The sequence below is a fragment of the Schistocerca americana genome, chromosome 6 (assembly GCF_021461395.2).
Source record: "Schistocerca americana isolate TAMUIC-IGC-003095 chromosome 6, iqSchAmer2.1, whole genome shotgun sequence".
In the NCBI taxonomy this organism is placed as follows: Eukaryota; Metazoa; Arthropoda; class Insecta; order Orthoptera; family Acrididae; genus Schistocerca; species Schistocerca americana.
The window spans coordinates 469309952-469332008 of record NC_060124.1 but is presented as its reverse complement, the minus strand read 5'-3'; the positions used below and the strand labels follow the sequence as shown (position 1 = coordinate 469332008).

General features: G+C 41.7%; 1 pseudogene; it reads left to right on the top strand.

Annotated features, from left to right (window-relative positions):
• Positions 1-7458: 7458 nt before the first annotated feature.
• On the top strand, positions 7459-7576 carry LOC124620758 (annotated as a pseudogene).
• The last annotated feature ends 14481 nt before the right edge of the window (positions 7577-22057 follow it).

Below are 22057 nucleotides of genomic sequence, written 5' to 3'. Positions count from 1 at the left end.
GAAAGTTTCAGAAAAATGCAAACTGAATCAGGAAGGCAAACCTTCAATCATCACATATCGAGCGCCAGTATTACTATAATTCCTTATACACTAAAACAGTTAGTTGCAGTAGACCTCTTTGGACAGCTTTTCAGGTCAGTCTGTGTATTCTAATGCATTTTTGTTGGTGTGGCATTGACCTCAGTATTAGGTACATTCACTCATTTATATAAAATTGCTGCCAAAACATTATCCACAGCCTTTGTCAATAATTTTCTATGACACGTTAGTCGCATTGATAAAGTCATTTTCGCCAACGGTCCACAATTTCGCTCAAATATTTTGTTACGCACTTTACAACGTCACAAAATTAGATCTGTTTTCATTTCACTATATTGGCCTCAGTCCAATCCTTCAGTACAAGTTATGTGACAAATTAACAAGCTGTGCGGAATATATTGCCATCGTCAATACCAGACTTGGGACAAACACAGTGAGACATTCCAAGAGATTCTCAATGAGTTAACACATGATTCTATACCATTATCTGCGTTACTTGTACTCAAAAACCAACAACCACTGGATCGTATCAGAGAGTTAATGCCATTTGCAGCTTCGAAAAAATTACACCAGAAGGAAGTAGTAGACATAGAGCTAATCAACGTCAAAAAGACTATAGAAAGAAGGAAGGAAGCTCAACAAGGACATGTAAACATTAAAAAGCTACGGGTTGGACAGAAAATTCTGGTTAAATCTCATTCTTTATCTTGTAAAAGCAAGCATTTTACGCACAAACTCTTTCTTGTATGTAAGGGGCCTTACACGATTCGAAGAACTGTACATGACAATGTGGAAATTGAAACGATTTGGCCATACAAGACAAAGGGAATTCATCATACTTCGTATAGCAAACCTTAAACAGAAAATTTTTATTTACTAAAGTTATACCCAGATGATAAAACTACACATAACCTATTTCTAAAATATTTCTTGTATTACAGCGCACAGCAACAGTTAGCGATTAACAATGCTATTGCAATGCATGCAAGAGCGACTTACGTCGCATGGAAGACAAGTCTGACAAGAATCGGGCGACTATCGTCGCGCAAAAAACTTTATTTATCGCGCAACCAATTGAACGATTTGTTGCCATGACACGTACGCTAAACAAACTGCTACGAACTTCGAAATTTCATCTAGAATCCGAATAAGAACATTTAATTCTAATAAAATGAACTTTGACAGTATTTTTAAAACCACTTCTGGGGGGTTCAATGTGTTGTTCACTTGAGAACTATTTTTTGGCTGTACAGAGTGATGATAAAACTGAAACACACAACATTTTTTACTATTTTTGATCAAATATACAGGCTGTTATGATGGTAACTGCATTGTCTGGAAAAAAGACTAGTAGGTATTTTTATGTAAGAAATTTTTCAGGATCTATTGAGGTACTGAAGTTATATTTACTGAAGTGAAATATTTACAAATATAGGTATGAGTTGTTCTTTATGTGGAAATAAGTAGACAAAAACAGAGCAGGGAATTGTTATTAGAAGTGTATATGGAGACACAGATAGCGAATACTAATAATGTTGTAGTAGGATAGCCAGATTTATGTTGGTTAGGTACACAAGGTGATAATTATGAGATTTATGATGCATACTGTAATAGAATGAGGCAATGATTGTGACAATTAATGCAAAGAAAGTGTAACTGAGTAATGCTTAAGGCATAGGTACTCAGTTTCTTGTTATACTCAATTTTTATGCCGTATGGAAGAATTTCTGTTTAGAAGCGTAAAAGGTAAGTTTTTGAAAACATGTGTCTAGATGGCAATAGTGAATGAAGGTAATTTGACATGAGACAATACAGTTATTTCTTTGATGTGGAGTTCGTGATTATCTAGTGTAACTTATACAACCTTTTTCTAAACATAGAGTGTCATTTTCTTTCATCAGGACAAAACTAAATGTGACAGTTATGCAAATTTACTGTAATTCGACAAGTATACGTTTTTGTCTCAATCTCTGTACGAAAAATGTTTTGCAAAGATTTTGAAAAGATTTTGCTCTGTACTGTTACACACTCTTTTAGCATATGATATCCCAGTGAATTTATTGTGAGTTGTCATTGTCATACTACCTATTTTCTTGTTTACACTGATGAATGACCTATTTTCTGATTTGTATCTAGCAACATGCATGCAAAATTTAAGTTCTACGGAATTCTGCAGAATTCATCTGCCTTTTTTGTCTAGTAGATAAACTTTACATATGTATGAAACGATGTCATAACATTATTGCCCATCAGTCTAGAAGCTTGCGAAATTTTGGAAGTGAAGATGAAATTCATGACTCGCAAGGTGCGACATGGGTAGACAACACACTTAGCATGAGAAAAAAAAATAATAAGAGAATGAGATGCAGGAAGTATGTGGGATACTAATGATGATGTTATTTGCTTTTCAGCTCTATTCTTTTTTGCCATGGCACAGGATAAGATTCCTCTAGATATATTTTGCTACTAACATTTGTGACATTGCAGACTAACTGTCTTCATATATTTATGTGTGATGTAACATAATAACATGCACCACTTTAGCTTAAAAAATTGCAGATTGTATTTTCCTTTTACACTTATGTCATTTATTGAGTTTCTTTATAATGCATATTCTGTGAATAAATTATCACTGCAGGAGGCGGACCATTAGTATAACAATAACGTTAAGTGTAGTATTCTAGTGAGGTCCCATAAGTCATGAACGTTGCATCAGAAGTCATGAAAGATGTTTGAGGAATCAATGAGAAAAAGGTAAGAAAGAAAGTCCTACAACATACACATGAGCAAAGGAATGCTTACAAAAATGGATTTGAGATGAAATGATTAGGTAGAGTGAATATCAGATGAAATATCATTAGTTAGGGCAAATATGAGAAATAGTTAGGTATGGCAAGTTGACAAATAGGTTGGGCAATGGAGCTAAATAAAATGAACCTGTAAGTATGTATACTTATGAGAATGTATAAAATATATGACAGAAAGAATTAAGAGGTAAACTGCACAATTGTATTTGTTGGAAGTTTGATGCAATTATGGGTAAAATGAATAACAGGTGCACTAACTAAAGGAGGAAATGTAACAAGATAGCATGCTAATTACTGACTATATTAGGTATAATATTAGACTGACATTTGATTCGCTGCATAAAGTATTCTTTGATATGAACCACGGTTATCCCTAAGCCATATTTTTCCTTGTCTGTATGTGTGATCACTATCCTCATGTGCTTGTTTCTTGTGTGTGATCATTGTTTTTATGTGTCTCTTTCTGCCTTACTTTTACTCCCTATACATTTATGAATTTTACTGAAGGACAATCATACATATTTTTCTGAATAGATTTAGAAATGTTGGGAGGTCATTCTGTACATATACAATAATTGTTTCTTATGATTCCTATTATTATACTCTGTTTCACATGAATTACTTGTCTGATATTTCTGAGATTCATTAATGAAAAACCATGGTGCCACTTTTTCTTGCTTTTTTATAGGCAATGAAATTTGTTAGTACCATTACACAACATGTGAAGTTCATATGTACAACTATGTAAAATCTTGTTACTCCTATCTTAATGTAGGTAACTGAATATTGTAAATGTAAGAAATTGTAACTGACTGACCGTTCACCACAAATGACTGAGGCTTACCAGGGCAGAAGAAATATGGCTAGCTATTATATACTGAAACATTCTCTGCCAGATGTTGGCATAGTTCACCAATGCTAGCAACAGCTGACTTTTATAAGGAACTCTTCGATACTACAAGATGACTTTAGAGATATCAATGGATTTACAAGCACATACTATAACATATTTTACTGTATGTGCGTGTGAGGGGTTTTATCAGCTGAGAACTGTGCTAAGTTTCACTGAGTCTGTTTCTACTTAACTTCCCACAACAGTGACATAATAGCAACGAGCTATAGAAAGTTTGGCCGTTTGTGACTAGGATACTCTTCTACCTACTTTCTTCGTGCAAGTTAGTACTGCCAAATGTATGCCTTGTGTGATGAACCTAGTTCCTGTGTGCTGCAAAAACAGTGTAGATCACCAACACTGCTTACTACACTACAAATGTGACATATAGACTTTTAAAATAGCCCTGTGAAGAACGTTCTCATAGACATCATAACACATGACAACCTGTGGTGAATCCTATTGATTACTTCACTCACTTGTACTTGAATTTTGTAAATGTTTTCACTTATAGTTTGTTAACTCACATTCTTTTAAAGTTATTTCTCTCTTTGTATTTGTAACATGTTTTGTACGTCCCTATCCATAATGTTATTACTTTTTCCTGGTCCCACTCCTTTCTGAAATGACCCTCATACAAAATTCTATTCGGGAAAAGTGGAGGTTATGTTAAGATAGACATGTCATTTTGATGTTTGTAAGTTATCGAAGTGCACGCCAGAGAGAGAGAGAGAGAGAGAGAGAGAGAGAGAGAGAGAGAGAGAGAGAGAGAGAGAGTGAGAGAGAGAGAGAGAGAGATCATGTTATGTTACTGTTAAACAATCTTTGGTCTAGTCTTGGCACAGTCTGTTCCTCTGTGCAGTCTAATACTTTCTTAGTTGAAGTGTGGTAGGTGATGGACATATTCAGTAGTGCTCTATTGACTTGTGATTGTATCTGTTAGATGAAGATTTATTGTAAAGAACAACAAAGATGAGTATGAAGTATACATTGAATGGCGAAAAGAATGTAAATTTTATAAAATGAGGCTTTTTTTCTTTTATTGAGCAGAATAAATATCAGGTACGACTGCACACTGCGTAACTAGTTTGTCGGAATGATTAATATCAGCTGGTTAACTTCGTTCATTTGTCAGAGATGAGAGAAAAACCACGTCGTTTTCTGAGTCATGCATTAACATATCATCTGATTCAGCTGTTGGATTTTTAGAGAAATTCTCTGTTAACATTGTATCGTTTGTCCACTTTGTTAATCGTAGTACTGTTCAGACCAATGTTGTGTGTTATCACCCCACCCAGTTGTTTAAAGAAGGTTTATAATTTCGCATTACCCCATTGCACCGTGTGGTATGCAACAGTTTGACTTCTGACTTAAAGGCTTTCCCGACGGATCTGTTGGAAATACACGACTCGTGTTTGCCGCCAGATCGTATTGTGTAAATCCCACAATATTTCATCGACGCTAATGCTCGACATCTTCAGGTGGTGGCAGTTGCTACTATTTTATTTATTTATTTAATCGTGTCAGAAAGACACACTATAGCTTACAAGTTATACATAATGTTCCAAAACATGGTACTATAAGCATTACAATTACACATCAATGCGGCGTGACCAGTATGCAGCAACTTCGCATGCTTCCCTGGTGGCATCGATGACATTCTGTGGCGAGCATGACGTCGGGCATAGGCTGCAGACAAGAAGATCACTCATTGTCTGTTCCTCACCACATTCACATGCTGTGGAGTCGCATGCGAATCCCCACTTTTTCGAGTTGGTCTTGCTTCTTCCAACTCCAGAACGCAGCCTGTTGAGGGGCTTCCATATAGACCAGCTTTCTTCGTGACGTGGTGGGAGGCTTTCGGTCGGGAATATCCACCCTGCTAGGTAGCTGGATCTGGAACGCCATGAATTGACTCTGAAGTTCGAAGGTGTTTCAGTTTCAGTTGAATGGAGAAACCTTTTTCTTGATTGGAGTCTTGGTACTGCTGACTGATACCCGTGTAATGCGTGGGTCTTCAGATTCAATGCCTTAGACTTTTCTTAGACTTTTCCAGTCTGGATGCACATTCACGACGGATACCTGGAGGTGGGATGCCCGCTAGACAATAAACTTTATCAAGTGGTGTAGACCTCAAACATCCCGTAATGCAGGTTTCATTCAAGGCTATATCCACTTGTTTAAGATGACTAGATCTCTACCAGACAGGTTTACCAACGTGTAAAGAAGAGGTGTTACACAACCTTTGTTATACACACATAGTTGCTGCTATCACTGGCGCCGAACTCTCTGGTGAACAAATAAACACTAACTGGGCTGGGACACACAACAAGCCACAATCACACTATGTTTTGGTGAAGTGAAAAATGTTTTACGACCTTATTTGTGGAAAATATGTGTTTATTTACGTGTGCATCACGACACCTCATCATGATGCGGAGAATAAAAGGTCTTGCCATATGAAAATGTAAGAAAAAACGTATATAGGCGCGAAAACATCGCGACAAACTGAATTATATTCTAGATGATAGGTTAACTCCCAGGAAAATTTTCTCGTCAACATCGTTTGCTTGCAGATGACAAGGTACATGTAGTAAATAACTCACAAGTGATCCGGAAAAATCATGCACAACAAGTGTAAAGGTATTAACAAAAAGAAACGAACTATTGTTGGAACTAAACACCCACATAATTTTGTAATCATTTAACAAAAATGTCCACATTACAGAATAAACAAAATGGAAACCCACTGATGATGGCACAGTTGTGCTGAAACATGTTTTGGCACTGAAAAATAGCGGTGTTTTGCATAACTGGCGGGCCTCACATCCTACAATTTTAACTAGAGAGACAGTCAACACAAGGAGCTGCAAATCCAAATGATGAACATTAGTAATTTTAGTTTTCTGTCCTGCACGCGAGTAATGGATAGCGTTTCTAAGCTAGTTTTTGATGGATACTAGTCTGAGGCTTTTATTGTTTCGGTAAGATGCCTTCTTTAATTCTGAAATGTTGGTATGATTATGGGCAACGGGATACACAATGGATCTTTATAAATGAAGCTTCAGTTTTGCGAGTTAGTGAATAGGTATGACTGGTTGCATGAGAACTAAATCTGTTGGGACGTAGTTGGAGGGATAGTTGGCGTAGTGGACGGCGAGGGCGGTGGTGTGGTACGTACACGGGAAGTATGGGTTTTGTACGCCAGCTGCGTACAGAAAGTAAAAACACATTTCTTTTAGTGGCCATTTTCGCAGCAGCTGTATATAAATTGCAGTTGTTTCAAAGAAAATGCCTTTTTTGCATGCTGCACATCGAAATTTTAGTTTTTATCTGTGCACCCAGACGCGTTTCGCCTTTTTTACAAGGCATCTTCAGTGGGTGTCCTGAAATATTAAATGATTTGTCCATTTTTACACATAGGTTATGATTTCACATCCAGGGTATAGATTCAAAAACAGTTCCTTAACGTTTTTTTATGAAATGGAAAGGTACTTACAGGTAACTTCTAATTCACTGCATCTAATCAAACTGCTTTTTCTCATCTGGCAACCAGGTGGACATCTTACAGTTAACTTTCAGTTCAAAGGTGGCAGTTACAGTGATGTGTAACGTAAACAGTGAACTGAAAGTGAACTGTAAGATATCCACCTGGTTGCCAGATGAGAAAAAGCAGTTTGCTTAGACGCAATGAATTAGATGTTACCTGTAAGTACCATTGGCAACGGCCATGCCGCAGTGGATACACCGGTTCCAGTCAGGTCACCGAAGTTAAGCGCTTTCGGGCGTGGCCGGCACTTGGATGGGTGACCATCCTGGCCGCCATGTGCTGTTGCCATTTTTTCGGGGTGCACTCAGCCTCGTGATGCCAATTCAGGAGCTACTCGACCGAACTGTAGCGGCTCCGGTCAAAGAAAACCAGCGTAACGACCGGGAGAGGAGTGTGCTGACCACACGCCCCTCTTATCCGCATCCACATCTGAGGATGACACGGTGGTCGGATGGTCCCGATGGGCCACTTTTAGCCTGATGACGGAGTGCTTGCAAGTACCACTCCATTTCATAAAAAAAACGTTAAGGAACTGTTTTTAAATCTATAACCTAGATGTGAAACCATAACCTATGTGTAAAAATGAACAAATCATCTAATAATTCAGGACGCCCATTGAAGATGCCTTGTAAAAAAGGCGAAATGCGTCTGTGTGCATAAATAAAAATAAAAATTTCGATGTGCAGCATGCATTTTTTAAAAAACTGCAATTTAGAAAGTAAAAAGCTGTATAGTACGACTCCTCGAGGCACACCTTCAGCTGGTTGGAAAATGTGACTGTGGATCATTGTTACGAGGGACGGAGGTTTGTCAGGATGGTTTACATTAGGTCTTAGGCTTCTTCCTAAGGCAGCGGTTAGCAGAAGGAATGGCCGAACAGCATATTTGGTACAAGAGGTGGGCTAGGTGTATGGATTTGTTAATTATGTTTGTTTCGTTTTATTTATGCTTTTTCATGTGCTCTACACATTGGCTATGCCACATTTTAATATTTATCTGAGAGTCCTCGACCTGTGGAAATCAGGTCACTCCTTACATTTCCTCCGATGGCTGCAGTGAACGGCAGTTCTTGTCAGTAACATTACGAAACAGTCAGTACGCATGTTCATTGACAAGAGAACAATGTTAGGGTTGAGAACGCTGGTAAATTGTGAAAGACTTCGCGTTAGAGGAAGGAAGGCGTCGTAACAAGACGTACCGGCTCCGAACAAGACGTACCAGCTCCGCATGCAGCGGACAGGGTGCCTTGTAATTACGCCGGGGCGTCGATTTGTCGGCCCTTTGTGGAACAAGCCATTTCGGCGGCGCCGCCAGCGGCAGGCCAGCGATAATCGGCCATTACCAACAGCCAGGCCAGCAGGCCGCCCTGAGTGGGCGTAAATTGTAGCGGGCGAGAGAAGAAAGGCTGATTATGCGGGCCGGGCGGCCGAGTTACGAGTGCTGCGCAGTTTGTTAAAGCTGCTGGGTCGATGCGCTCCGCTGCCTGACAACCTTTCGCCCAGAGAAGGAGCTACGGGGCAGCGATTTTGTTCTTCATGAGCATTTGCCTTTGCATGACAGGGAACTACAATGGCGGAAAAAATCGCAACACGAAACAATAATTAACGTAAAATAATGAAATTTCGGGAATACAATAGAGCGTCGATTAACCGAACATCGGTCAACCGAACGACCACTTTACCGAACTGTGTACTCGCTCGCACCTGTTACTCTCCCACCCTACCGTCCATCATCCCCCTCACTCCCAAACCAAGTTTCCCACAGTAGTTGCCGCACTGGGCCACAGCTGGCGCAACATTGCTTCTAATGGGGCCTTCACAAGTCGCTGCTGACCGCCCAAGCCGCCAGTCGCTGTGTTTCAACAATCAACACACTTCTGTCGGCTTGGCACTGGCAGTAGAAGTAGCGGCAGTATCAAAGCTGTTCACAGCAACAGCTGCGCCAGCTTAGAGTTGAGGCGTGCCGCTTCGCCAGATTATATGAATAAATTTACTGTACAGTACTTCTTTTTGGCAAATAAACATGTACAGTTCGATTATCCGAACGAACCAGTTTTCCGAACACCCATGTCCCCCAATTACTTCGGATAATCGACGCTCTACTGTACATTTGTCGAGGTAACATATTTAAGTGATTAACATTTCAGGGTGACAGGCTAATATAAGCCCGAGATAAGTCATTCCAAATGTGACACGCTGGTACAGTAATAACCAGTGTAAACGCTAAAATCTTATGCAAACCTACATGCACTGTGTTGTATAGGTGCCGACGGTGAGTTTGTGGGATGGTCGGTCACCTGTTGCACTTGATCAGCCAATAAGGGACGGTTATTGCAGGTTGTGCATGACGCTCAGTTGTCGTCAGATGATGTCCCATTAGTGCACGATTGGAGACAGGTCTGGTGACAGAGCAAGCCAAAGGAACATATTGACACTCTGTAGAGCATGTTGAGTTATGTACCGGGAGGTAATACTGAGCGAGAACTGGGTGCCAGAAACGCTAATTGACGCTTTAAAATATTTATTAAAGCTAAACATGCATACAAATTATTAAATGCTAAAACACAAACATCCCTTAGCGTACATTTTAAGTGAATTATATGTCCAAGTGAATATTTAACAAATAATTTTCAATTAAATAATTCACAGAAGCTGGCAATTAAACAGAACCACTTCCTTTTAAAGTTTTGATTTGCTTGAAATTACGTTACCAAGAAAACTGTAAAGGCATAATGACCATTTATAGAATTAAAATTTTCTTGAAACTGCTTGAGCAGAAGAATTGGTAAAACTATAATACACTACTGGCCACGAAGATGCCGTGCTACAGACGCGAAATTTAACCGACAGGAAGAAGATGCTGTGCTTTGCAAATGATTAGCTTTTCGAAGCATTCACACAAGGTTGGCGCCGGTGGCGACACCTACAACGTCCTGACATGAGGAAAGTTTCCAACAGATTTCTCATACACAAACAGCAGTTAACCTTCTTCCCTGGTGAAACGTTGTTGTGATGTCTCGTGTAACGAGGAGAAATGCGTGCCATCACTTTTCCGACTTTGATAAAGGTCGGATTTTAGCCTATCGCGATTGCGGTTTACCGTATCGCGACATTGCTGCTCGCGTTGGTCGAGATCCAACGACTGTTAGCAGAATATGGAATCGGTGGGTTCAGGAGGGTAATACGGAACGCCGTGCTGGATCCCAACAGCCTCGTATCACTAGCAGTCGAGATGACGGGCATCTTATCCACATGGCTGTAACGGATCGTGCAGCCACGTCTCGATCCCTGAGTCAACAGATGGCGACGTTTGCAAGACAACAACCATCTGCTCGAACAGTTCGACGACGTTTGCGGCAGCATGGACTATCAGCTCGGAGACCTTGGCTGCGGTTACACTTGACGCTGCGTCACAGACAGGAGCGCCTGTGATGGTGTACTCAACGATGAACCTGAGTGCACGAATGGCAAAACGTCATTTTTTTCGGATGAATCCAGGTTCTGTTTACAGCATCGTGATGGTCGCATCCGTGTTTGGCGACATTGCGGTGAACGCACATTGGAAGCGTGTATTCGTCGTCGCCATACTGGCGTATCACCCTGCGTGATCGTTACACGCCTCGGTCTCCTCTTGTTCGCATTGACGACACTTTGAAAAGTGGACGTTACGTCATTTCAGATGTGTTACGACCCGTGGCTCTACCCTTCATTCGATCCCTGCGAAACGCTACATTTCAGCAGGATAATGTACGACCGCATTTTGCAAGTCCTGTACGGGCCTTTCTGGATACAGAAAATGTCTGACTGCTGCCGTGGCCAGCACATTCTCCAGATCTCTCACCAACTGAAAACGTCTGGTCAATGGTGGCCGAGCAACTGGCTCGTCACAACACGCCAGTCACTACTCTTGATGAACTGTGGTATCGTGTTGAAGATGCATGGGCAGCTGTACCTGTACACGCCATCCAAGCTCTGTTTGACTCAATGGCCAGGCGTATCAAGGCCGTTATTACGGCCAGAGGTGGTTGTTCTGGGTACTGATTTCTCAGGATCTATGCTGCCAAATTGCGTGAAAATGTAATCACATGTCGGTTCTAGTATAATATATTTGTCTAATGAATACCCGTTTATCATCTGCATTTCTTCTTGGTGTAGCAACTTTAATGGCCAGTAGTGTACAATGGCGGAAAAAAATCGCAACACGAAACTATACTTAACGTAAAATAATGAAATTTCGGGAATAAATTTGCCGAGGTAACATATTTAAGTGATTAACATTTCAAGATGACACGCTAATATAAGCCCGAGATAAGTCATTGCAAATGTGACACGCTGGTACATTAATAACCAGTGTAAACGCTAAAATTTTGAATGTAAGCATGCAAACCTACATGCACTGTGTTGTACAGGTGCCGTCGGCCAGTTTGTGGATGGTCACCTGTTGCGGTTGGTCGGCCAATAAGGGACTGTCCATGTGTGCATGACGCTGGAGTTGTCTTCCGATGATTTCCCATTAGTACACGATTGGAGACAGGTCTGGTGACAGAGCAGGCCAGAGGAACATTTGGACACTCTGTAGAGCATGTTGAGTTATGTACTGGGAGGTAATATTGAGCGAGAACTGGGTGCCAGAAACGCGGACTGGCGCTTTAAAATATTTATTAAAGCTAAACATTCATACAAATTATTAAATCCTAAAACACAAACTTCCCTTAACGTACATTTTCAGTGAATTATATGTCCCAGTGTACATTTAACAAACTTTCAATTAAATAATTCACAGAAACTAGCAATTAAATAGAACTACTTCCTTTTAAAATTTTGATTTGCTTGAATTACCTAACCAAAAACCTGTAAAAGCATAATGACCATTTATACAATTAAAATTTACTTTACAGAAAAAATTGTAAAACTATAATATTGTTTACACAGCTCATTACAATAGGCACAGTTTTCTGTTAACCATGAGATAGTAATTAAGGAATCTTTTTTACAAATTTATATCCACGCCTCGCACACCAGGCAGTGAAAGCATCTCACGCACTGTGAAAATCACGTAGACTTTAACAACCCTTAAGGGAGGAGGAGCGGACAGAGGGTCAGGACACTCTCTTGTCCTTTGGTTGGGAAACTGCTCTAAAGACGGAAGAATCAGCAATGATCAACGACCTGAGGATGCAGAAGGCAATGGAAGCCACTGCATTAAAGAAACGTGCTGTATACCCACGCAACATGTGTCCTGTAATAGAAAAAATGCCATGATAATCCCTCTGTTGGGAAAAGATTCCTGAAGAGTCCACCATTCGGATCTCCAGGAGGGGATTGTCAAGGGAGAGGTAACCGTGAGGAAAAGATTGAATAATCAATGACAATACACCGTTCTTCGAGTCGCGGTGTGGAATGTCAGAAGTCTGAACGTGTAAGAAAGGCAGAAAATCTGAAAAGGGAAATTCCAAGGTTCAATCTATATACGTGGGGATCAGTGAAGTCAAATGGAAAGAAGGGGAGGATTTATGATCAGATGAGTGTAGGGTAATACAAACAGCAGCAGAAAGTAGTATAACGGGAATGGGATTCGTTATGAATAACAAGGTAGGGCAGATACTGAGCTTCTTTCAACAGCAAGCCAACACCGACAACATTAGTTCAGGTATACATGCCGGCGTCACAAACAGAAGATGTAGAGGTAGAAAAAGTATATTTGCCGATTCGTAACTCATTACGTAAAGGGAGATGAAAATCTAATAGTCATGAGGATTGGAATGCGGTTGCAGGGGATTCCGGGAGGATATGGGCTTGGTACTAGGAATGAGAGAGGAGAAACACTAATTGAATTCTGCGATACATTTCAGCTGGTAATAGCGAATACTCTGTTCAAGAAACACAAAAGCAGGAGGTATACTTGGAAAAGTCCGGGAGACACGGGAAGACTACACTTAGATTATATAGTCGTCAGGCAGAGATTCCGAAATCAGATACTGAATTGTTTGGCGTACCCAGGCGCAGAAATAGACCCAGATCACAGCTTAGTACTGATGAAGAGTACACTGAAGTTTAAGAGACTAGTCAGGAAAAGTCAGTGTGCAAATAAGTGGGATAGAGAAGCACTAAGGAATGAGGAGATATTCTTGAAGTTCTCTGAGGTTATACATACTGCGAGACGGAATAGCTCAGTAGGCAGTTCAGTTGAAGATAATGGACATCTCTAAATAGGGCAGTCAAAAAATTCGGAAAGAAAAACTTAGGTGTAAAGAAAGTATCTGTACAGAAACCTTGGGAAAAAGAAGAAATACTTCAGTTCATCGTTGGAAGAAGGAAGTACAAAAATGTTCAGGGAAATTCAGGAATAAAGAAATACAGTTCACTTGAGAATTAAATAAATAGGAACTGGAGTGAAGCTAAAGTGAAATGGCTTCAGGTAAAATGTGAGAAAATCGAAAAAGAAATGGTTGTCGGAAGCACAGACTCAGCATGTAGGAAGGTCAAAACAACCTTCGGTGAAGTTAAAAGCAAGGATCTTAGCATTAAGAGTGCAATGGGAATTCTACTGCTAAATGCAGAGGAAAGAGCAGATAGATGGAAAGAGTAGTCTGAGGTGCTCTATGAGGGGGAAGACTTGCCTGATGACGTGATAGAAGAAGGAGTTGATATAGAAGAGATAAGGGATTCAGTATCGGAATCAGAATTCAAAAGATCTGCGGTAGACTTAGGATTCAACAAGGCAGAAGGGATACATAACATTGCATCAGAATTTGTAAAAGCATTAGGAAAAATGGCAACAAAACCACTGTTCACATTGGCGTGTAGAATGTGTGAGTCTGGGAATATACCATCTGACTTTCAGAGAAACACCATCCATAAATAGTCCAAGATTGAAATAGCCGAAAAGTTCGAGAATTATCGCACAATCAGATTAACAGTTCACGCATCCAAGTTGATGACAAGAATGACATACAGAAGAATGGAAAAGAAAATTAAGGATGTGCTATATAACCACCAGTTTGGTTTTAGGAAAGGTAAAGGCACCACGAAGGCAACTCTGACTCTGCAGTCGATAATCGAGGCAAGACTGAAGAAAAATAAAGACATCTTCATAGGATATGTCGACCACTAAGAAGCGTTCGACTTTTGAAATGGTGCAGGATGTTCGAAATTCTGAGGAAAATATGGCTAAGCTGTAGGGGAAGATGGGTAAAATACAATACGTACAAGAACCAAGAGGGAACAATAAGTGTGGGTGACGAAGGACGAATTGCTCGGATTAAAGAGGGTATAATACAAGGATATAGTCTTTCACCCCTAATTTTCAAACTAGACGTCGAAGAATCAATGACGGATATAAACGACACGTTTAAGAATTAAAATTCCAGGTGAAAGGACATCAATGATAAGATTTGCTAATGACGTTGCTCTCCGCAGTGGAATTGAAGAAGAAATACAGAATCTGCTGAATGGAATGAATAATCTACTGAGTACGGAATGTGGACTGAAAGTAAATCGAAGAACGCCGAAAGTAACGGGAAATAGCAGAAAGGAGAACAGCTAAGATACTACCGTCACGACTGAAGGTCACCAAGTAGATGAAGTTAAGGAATTCTGCTACCTAGGCAGTAAAATATCCAATGACGGACGGAGCAAGGTGGATATCAAAAGGAGACTAGTATTGGCAAAAAGGGCATTCCTGGCCAAGACAAGTCTATTAGTCTCAAACATTATTTGCTGATTATTTCCGAGAATGTACGTTTGGAGCACTTGGAGCACAGCATAGTACGGTAGTGAAACATGGACTGTCGGAAAAGCAAAAAAGAAGAGGATGGAAGCGTTTGAGACGTGATGTTATAGAAGAATGTTGAAAGTTAGGTGCACTGAAAAGATGAGGATTGAGGAGGTTCACCGGAGAATTGGAGAGGAAAAGAATATATGGAAAACACTGACAAGAAGAACGAAAAAAATTGCTAGGGTACCTGTTGAGACATAATGGAATAACTTCCATGGTACTAGAGGGAGCTGTGGAGGTCAAAAACTGTAGAGGTAAACGGGGATTGGAATACATCCACAAAATAATCTAGGGCGTAGGCCTCAAGAGGTACTGTTAGATGAACAGGTTGGCGCAGGAGAGGAATTCATGACATGCTGCATCAGATCAGTCACCTGGCTGATGAGTCAAAAAATAAAGGTTACATTAATTACCAACAATTGACAGGATTGCTAAATTCTTTTTGATCGCAGGTTAGGTGACAACCCATGCACCCCAGCAGCTTCAGACTCACTACATAGATGACCACTATGCAGCATACAGTGGCAAATGGCGCTGGACTAGTACCACTGACAAAATTTCCCGGCAGTCAACGAAAGTCACTCTGTAGCAGATATTTCATCAGGTAATCTGAAAACAACCAAAATTAATTCCATGAAACCAATATCACTAAAGACAGACACCCATAGGATTTTGCCAAGTTGAGAGAAAATTACAGTGACACTATTGAGAGAGACTAGTCTTCAGCAGATGACTTTTTTCTTTACAATAATACTGTGCTCATGCGTTATAATTTTTTCAGTTATGCAGCACTAGGACTTTAGACAAGTCTCACATACCCTTGACACATAATTAAGTCAAGCATCGTACCGTGTGCTAACTGAGCCATGGTGCGCCTTTTCTGGCACATCATCTCTTTGGCCCGACACTATCGATTACCCGGCTGTACTAGGACCTTTGCCCCTGTTGTGGTCTCGCGGGTGTTTGGCGCTCGTGGCGGTTGGTGTTGGACTCGCTACGAAGCGCAAGGACGTGCTTGCTCGGCCAGCAGTGGCACTGCGGGTTTACCTCGTAAGGCGGTCGCGAGTTTGTGGTGGCCCTGCCTGATGTCAACTCTGGGAGCTGTTTATCGCATTGCTTTGGTGCCTGTTTTCTCGGAGTGACCCATCGCTGTAGACCATCTCGAACAACGCTCTTCATCGAAGGTGTAAGTGATTTTGATGCCTTCGTTTCGTTAAACTATTTGCTTTGCAGGGAGTGTACTTGTTACTTGGTTGCCCTAATGCACGTGTTGTTGGCCAGCCGGAGTGGCCGTGCAGTTCTGGGCGCTGCAGTCTGGAGCCGAGCCACCGCTCCGGTCGCAGGTTCGAATCCTGCCTCGGGCATGGATGTGTGTGATGTTCTTAGGTTAGTTAGGTTTAAGTAGTTCTAAGTTCTAGGCGACTGCTGACCTCAGAAGTTAAGTCGCATAGTGCTCAGAGCCATTTGTACGTGTTGTTGAGGTAAGAGCAGCTGGCAGAGTGTGTTACCACATAGAGACCAGCAGTTACTATTTCCTTTTAACAACCCGCTGGTTGGATTACTACACTACTGGCCATTAAAACTGCTACACCAAGAAGAAACGCAGATGATAAACGGGTATGCTGAAAGCAGAACCTGGATTCATCCGAAAAAATGACGTTTTGCCGTTCGTGCACCCAGGTTCGTCGTTGAGTACACCATCGCAGGCGCTCCTGCCTGTGATGCAGTGACAAGGGTAATCGCAGCCGTGGTCTCCGAGCTGATATTCCGTCCTGCTGCATACGTCGTCGAACTGTTCGTGCAGATGGTTGTTGTCTTGCAAACGTCCCCATCAGCTGACTCAGGGATCGAGACGTGGCTGCACGATCCGTTACAGCCATGCGGATAAGATGCCTGTCATCTCGACTGCTAGTGATACGAGGCCGTTGGGATCCAGTACGGCGTTCCGTATTACTCTCCTGAACCCGCCGATTCCATATTCTGCTAACAGTCGTTGGATCTCGACCAACGCGAGCAGCAATGTCGCGATACGGTAAACCGCAATCGCGATAGGCTACAATCCGACCTTTATCAAAGTCGGAAATGTGATGGCACGCATTTCTCCTCCTTACACGAAACATCACAACAACGTTTCACCAGACAAGCAGGTTAACTGCTGTTTGTGTATGAGAAATCTTTCCTCATGTCAGCACGTTGTAGGTGTCGCCACTGGCGCCAACCATGTGTGAATGCAAATCATTTGCACATCACAGCATCTTCTTCCTGTCGGTTAAATTTCGCGTCTGTAGCACGTCATCGTCGTGGTGTAGCAATTTTAATGGCCAGTAGTGTATTAGGAAGCTGATTAGCTCGAAGGTGTGTGCGCTTTTTTTTTTTTTTTTTTTTTTTTTTTTTTTTTTTTTTTTTTTTGAGACAGTATTCAGAAGTTTATGTATTGTCAGTGTGAGATTTTCAGTGTATTTTGATTGCTATTAAATCGACGTCCCTTGTATATTGCTGTAAAATTTGGGTCACTTGTATTGAAAGCACTTACTCAGTTATTAGTAAAGACTCATAAGACTCATATACTGTAAAGCTAGTCATTTGTATGTAGTTCCTTTATATACGTGCATTTATTTGAAAGCGGTCACTCAGGTATTAGTAACGACTCGTATTCTGTAAAAGGCAATCATTTTTACGTAGAATTTTATAAGCGTGCATTTATTTGAGTGCACTCAGTATTAGTAAAAGAGCAATTGATTGTTCGTTTATTTGTTGTTTATTGATCTTTTAACTTATATTAATTCACGTTTGGTTGGTGTTTGCCGTGTCTTCTGCGGTCTGTTTGTGTTCCAGTTTCCTGCGAGTTGGGGTGTGTGGGAGCGGCGCCACGTCCCGCTTCGGTGCACAGAAGCTGTGACGTGCCGTCTAATGGGAAGTGACTCTCGGTTGGACCCCAGCGTTTAGGTGTTGTTTTGAACGGCTGGTCTGCTACTTCCGGCATTTTAAGTTAAGTCACTTTTTACCCAGGGCAGCCTGGCGTCACTACCCGTTTGTTAAACATTTAACGTGTTTCATTTATATTTAAATATATATATATATATATATATATATATATATATATATATATATATATATATATAATGTTTTTTATTTGCTAGGGAATGAATTATATTAAATTGTAACTTGTGTTGCTTGTGTTATTTGGGTTCTTAAGGAACTGGTGTGCGTTTCATAAATCATTTTCATATCGCAAATTATTGATCCTTTAAATAAATTACGTATGCCTCATTGCTTTAAATCACTTTCTGATTGTAATTTATTGTTCCTTTAAGTACTGAAATCTCTATGGCTCATCTCTTTAAGTCAGTTTTCGTAATTGTAATTTCCTGCCTTGTTTGGCGGGCAAGCTATCTTTCATATTTTGGTACTGTCTTAAAGATCGCCACGTATTGATTGTCTCCTAGCTCTTTTATAAATATTGTCTTTGAATAAAATCTTAATTTATTGATTTGGTAATTGTTGTGTTTAAGGAGTGACATTATAAGGGCCTTGACCTTCAATGCTAAGTGTACCCCTCATCCCGACTTCCTCAGTCACACTAACAGCATGAGTAAAAACAACTAGGTCTTTTTTTTTAAGTAAAAGGATACCCCTTCAGCATATTTAAATAACATAATCTACACACATCTATAGCTGAATGTCTGCCACTGCAGTGCGAAACTTTAAAATCACTCTGCTTATATCATAAAGAAATACCACATTCCACGTCCGTCTGCTTAGGATTGTCTTGTGACGTACATATAATCAGAAAGGTTGTGACGAATTGAGAAACAGCTCGATCTAACATACGAATTACATTAGCTTCTAAAAGAGTCAATTTTGTTATGTAAGCACAACCATTGGCAGCAAAGTGGTAACAGAAGGATGCTTAACACGAAATGTAGGCGCCTGTTAGACAGTAGTAATATAGGCATAGAACGTATTATTAAATATAGCACATTAATCCTTTGCTGTCAACAGGCCACACAGCATACTGCTGTTATAGAAAGTCCAACCATCTCCACTGTAGATCAGATTTGCACAAGGCCTCCACATCTGACCCTGAAATCTGGATAAACACCGCTCTCCCCAAAGTGAACTGAGTGCCTTTAGGCAGCCATTTCGCACACAATCCGTACCGAGTGTGGCCAGAAGGAACCTGTTTGTATGCATGGTGAGAAATGTAGTGTTATCGATTTTTCCGACTTTGCTGCTTGTGTGGGATACTCATTACTTATATAAGACCAGACTTGAGCTTGTATTTGTGTACTTATACCTATATTGTTGGTGGGTGGTTGTTGTTCTATCTAAACCATGCTCCAGCTACTGCTGGGTCTGGGTGTTACGAACGGATTGTGGCAAGGTTAGTTAAATGGGTGGCCAGATTCCCTTCCTGTCGCCACCCTGTACCCCCCAGGACAAAATCAGTGTACCCCAGCCATCTGCATTTACTGTAAAGCATGAAATAATGTGAATATGTGTCAGATGTCTGTGAGTCGTGTAATTGAGGCAGAACGTGGGGACCAGCCCGGTATTCACCTAGGGGGATGTGGAGAACCGCCTAAAAACCACATCCAGGCTGGCTGCCACACCGGCCCTTCGTCGTTAATCCGCCGGGCGGAGTCGATCCGGGGCCGGCGCGCCTACCCGAGTCCAGGAAGCAGCGCATTAGCGCTCTCGGCCGACGTGGCGGGTACAGAAAGTGGTATGTACCTGTATAGAGTGGTGATGGGATGTCTGTTGCCTTGGCACCCGATACTTGTGCCACCTATCCTGTTGGACTGTTCCTACCGTCTACAACTGCCGACTAGTGCCACATAAGTTGTCGATTATGTCGAATGTTTTCTGTGGTTTGTCTTTGACTTGTAGCTGCAGGTACTTTTCCTGCAATGCCTTGTGAAGTTCTGTTGTGCGTTTCCACCAGCAGGCTCCCAGTGCCATCCGTAGACATCTGTTTTGCATCAACTGAAGCGGCTAGCAAACTTCGCTGCACACGTCGTTCCCCAAGATGTCAAATCGTAGAACAACGTTGGTTCTTGCCGGTGTTCAGACGAGTGCTCTTGACGAACGGTACCAATGGCTGAAGTATGCGTAGCCTTGCTGTGATGTGTGAAGAGAAGTTTCTTTTCCAAATGGATCCCTAGGCGTTTCACTACTGGGGACCATGGAATAGGTTGAGTGTTGATTGTGAGCCTCGTATTCAGGAATGTCTTCCGTTTCGTGGGAAGTACAGCCACTGTCTTCGTCGGATTTGTTCATCAAGGCCCGGTTCCGTCACGTTGATTTGTTGCTGCAGCCTTGTGACGAAGTGGTCCAAGCTTCTCCCACTGGTGAGGAAGGCCGTGTCCTCGACACGGAGGCTGACCGATACAAGAGGCACAGTCGGGCTTTCATTTACACAGATGTTGAACAGTGTGGAAGAGATGACGAAACCCTGGGATATTCTGGCCACCACCATTTTCTTCCTAGAGTTTTTGTCTGCAATTCGATCGTAGAGTTGCCGCTTTTGAAGATAACTGTCAATCGTTTTAACATAACAGGCTGCTTTTGGCGTGTCCTAGTGAAGTTTGTGGACGAGTGGGGTATCGCCATACTTTGTTGTGCGCTTTTTCCAGATCTAAAAACACCCCAGTTGTCACCTTGCGTTTACTTAAGTTGTCCTGTATGGATTCAGGAATGCGTTGGAGTTGGAGTTCTGCTGAGAAGCGATTCTCAAAACCAAAGTGTTCGGGGCGGGTAACATGTTGTTGAGTCAGGTCGGAATTGATCCTCTTGAGTAGAATTCTTTCAGATATTTTCCCCAAAGTTAGTAGAAGACTAATGGGTCGATAATTATTGCTTTGCAACAGGTCTTTGCCCGGCTTTGGAATCGGTGTAATGCATGGCACTTACTAGACTCCTGAAGGCAGATTGATGATACTCGCAATCAGGACTATCGGTTTTGGAGGGATGTGTTTGATATCCTCGTTGGTGACATAACCCATTCCTGTGGAGTTGTTGATCGTCATTCTGATGATCTGGTTCACTGCAGCTGGCGTAGTAAGCAGCGGCTGAATTCGAGTGGGAGCGGCTCGACATGCTGCCGGGCCGTCAGTGACATGGTCTTCAAAGTGGAGGAACTGTTCGCTGTTGGCTGGTGGTAATGAACTCGTCTTAATTTGGTCTGGAGGAACCTGCAACCCTGGGCTTGTAGCTCCAGTTTCCGTCACAGGATGGTGCCACTGATATCCGTCAAAGACGCTTGCCATCAGAGATGTGTCACTCCACGGTACATACTACTCCCAAATTCCTAGAAGTCTCCCCCCCTCCCCCCCCCCCCCCCCCCCCCCGATGCCACGAACGGACCACTATCATTTAGGATCTTTATGTGCGTGTCTAGAGGTAGTGGGTAGTGTGTTTGATTAGTAATCAAAACGTCCTCGGTCTCGAGTTGGAAACCCGCCACAACTTAAAATTTGATTAATAATCAGCATTGGCGGCCGAATACTTAAGGCATAAGAAGTCACCCTCATTCTACCAACGGCCTTGTCGAAGACGTCAGAGGAGCGGGAAGACGTTCAGGGCACTCTCTTGTCCTTGGGGTGGGAAAGAATCAGAAATTATCAACGTCATGAGGCTGCAGAAGGCAATGGAAACCACTGCATTAAAGACACATAACGAGTATCCACAGGACATATGGCCCGTAACTGGAAAAGTGCAATGCTGATTTCCATTCGCAAAATATTCCTCAGTAGTCCCCCATTTTGATCTCCAGAGGGTCCTGCCAACGGATAGGTAACCATGAGAGAAAGACTGAATAACTAACGAAAAGATACCGTTCGCTGAGTCGGTACGTGGATTGTCAGAAGGTTGGACGTGATAGGGAAGCTAGAAAATTTGAAAAGGGAAGTGCTAAGGTTCAATTTAGATATGATGGGAATCAGTGAAGTGATATGGAAAGAAGGCAAGGATTTCTGGCCAGATGAGTATAGG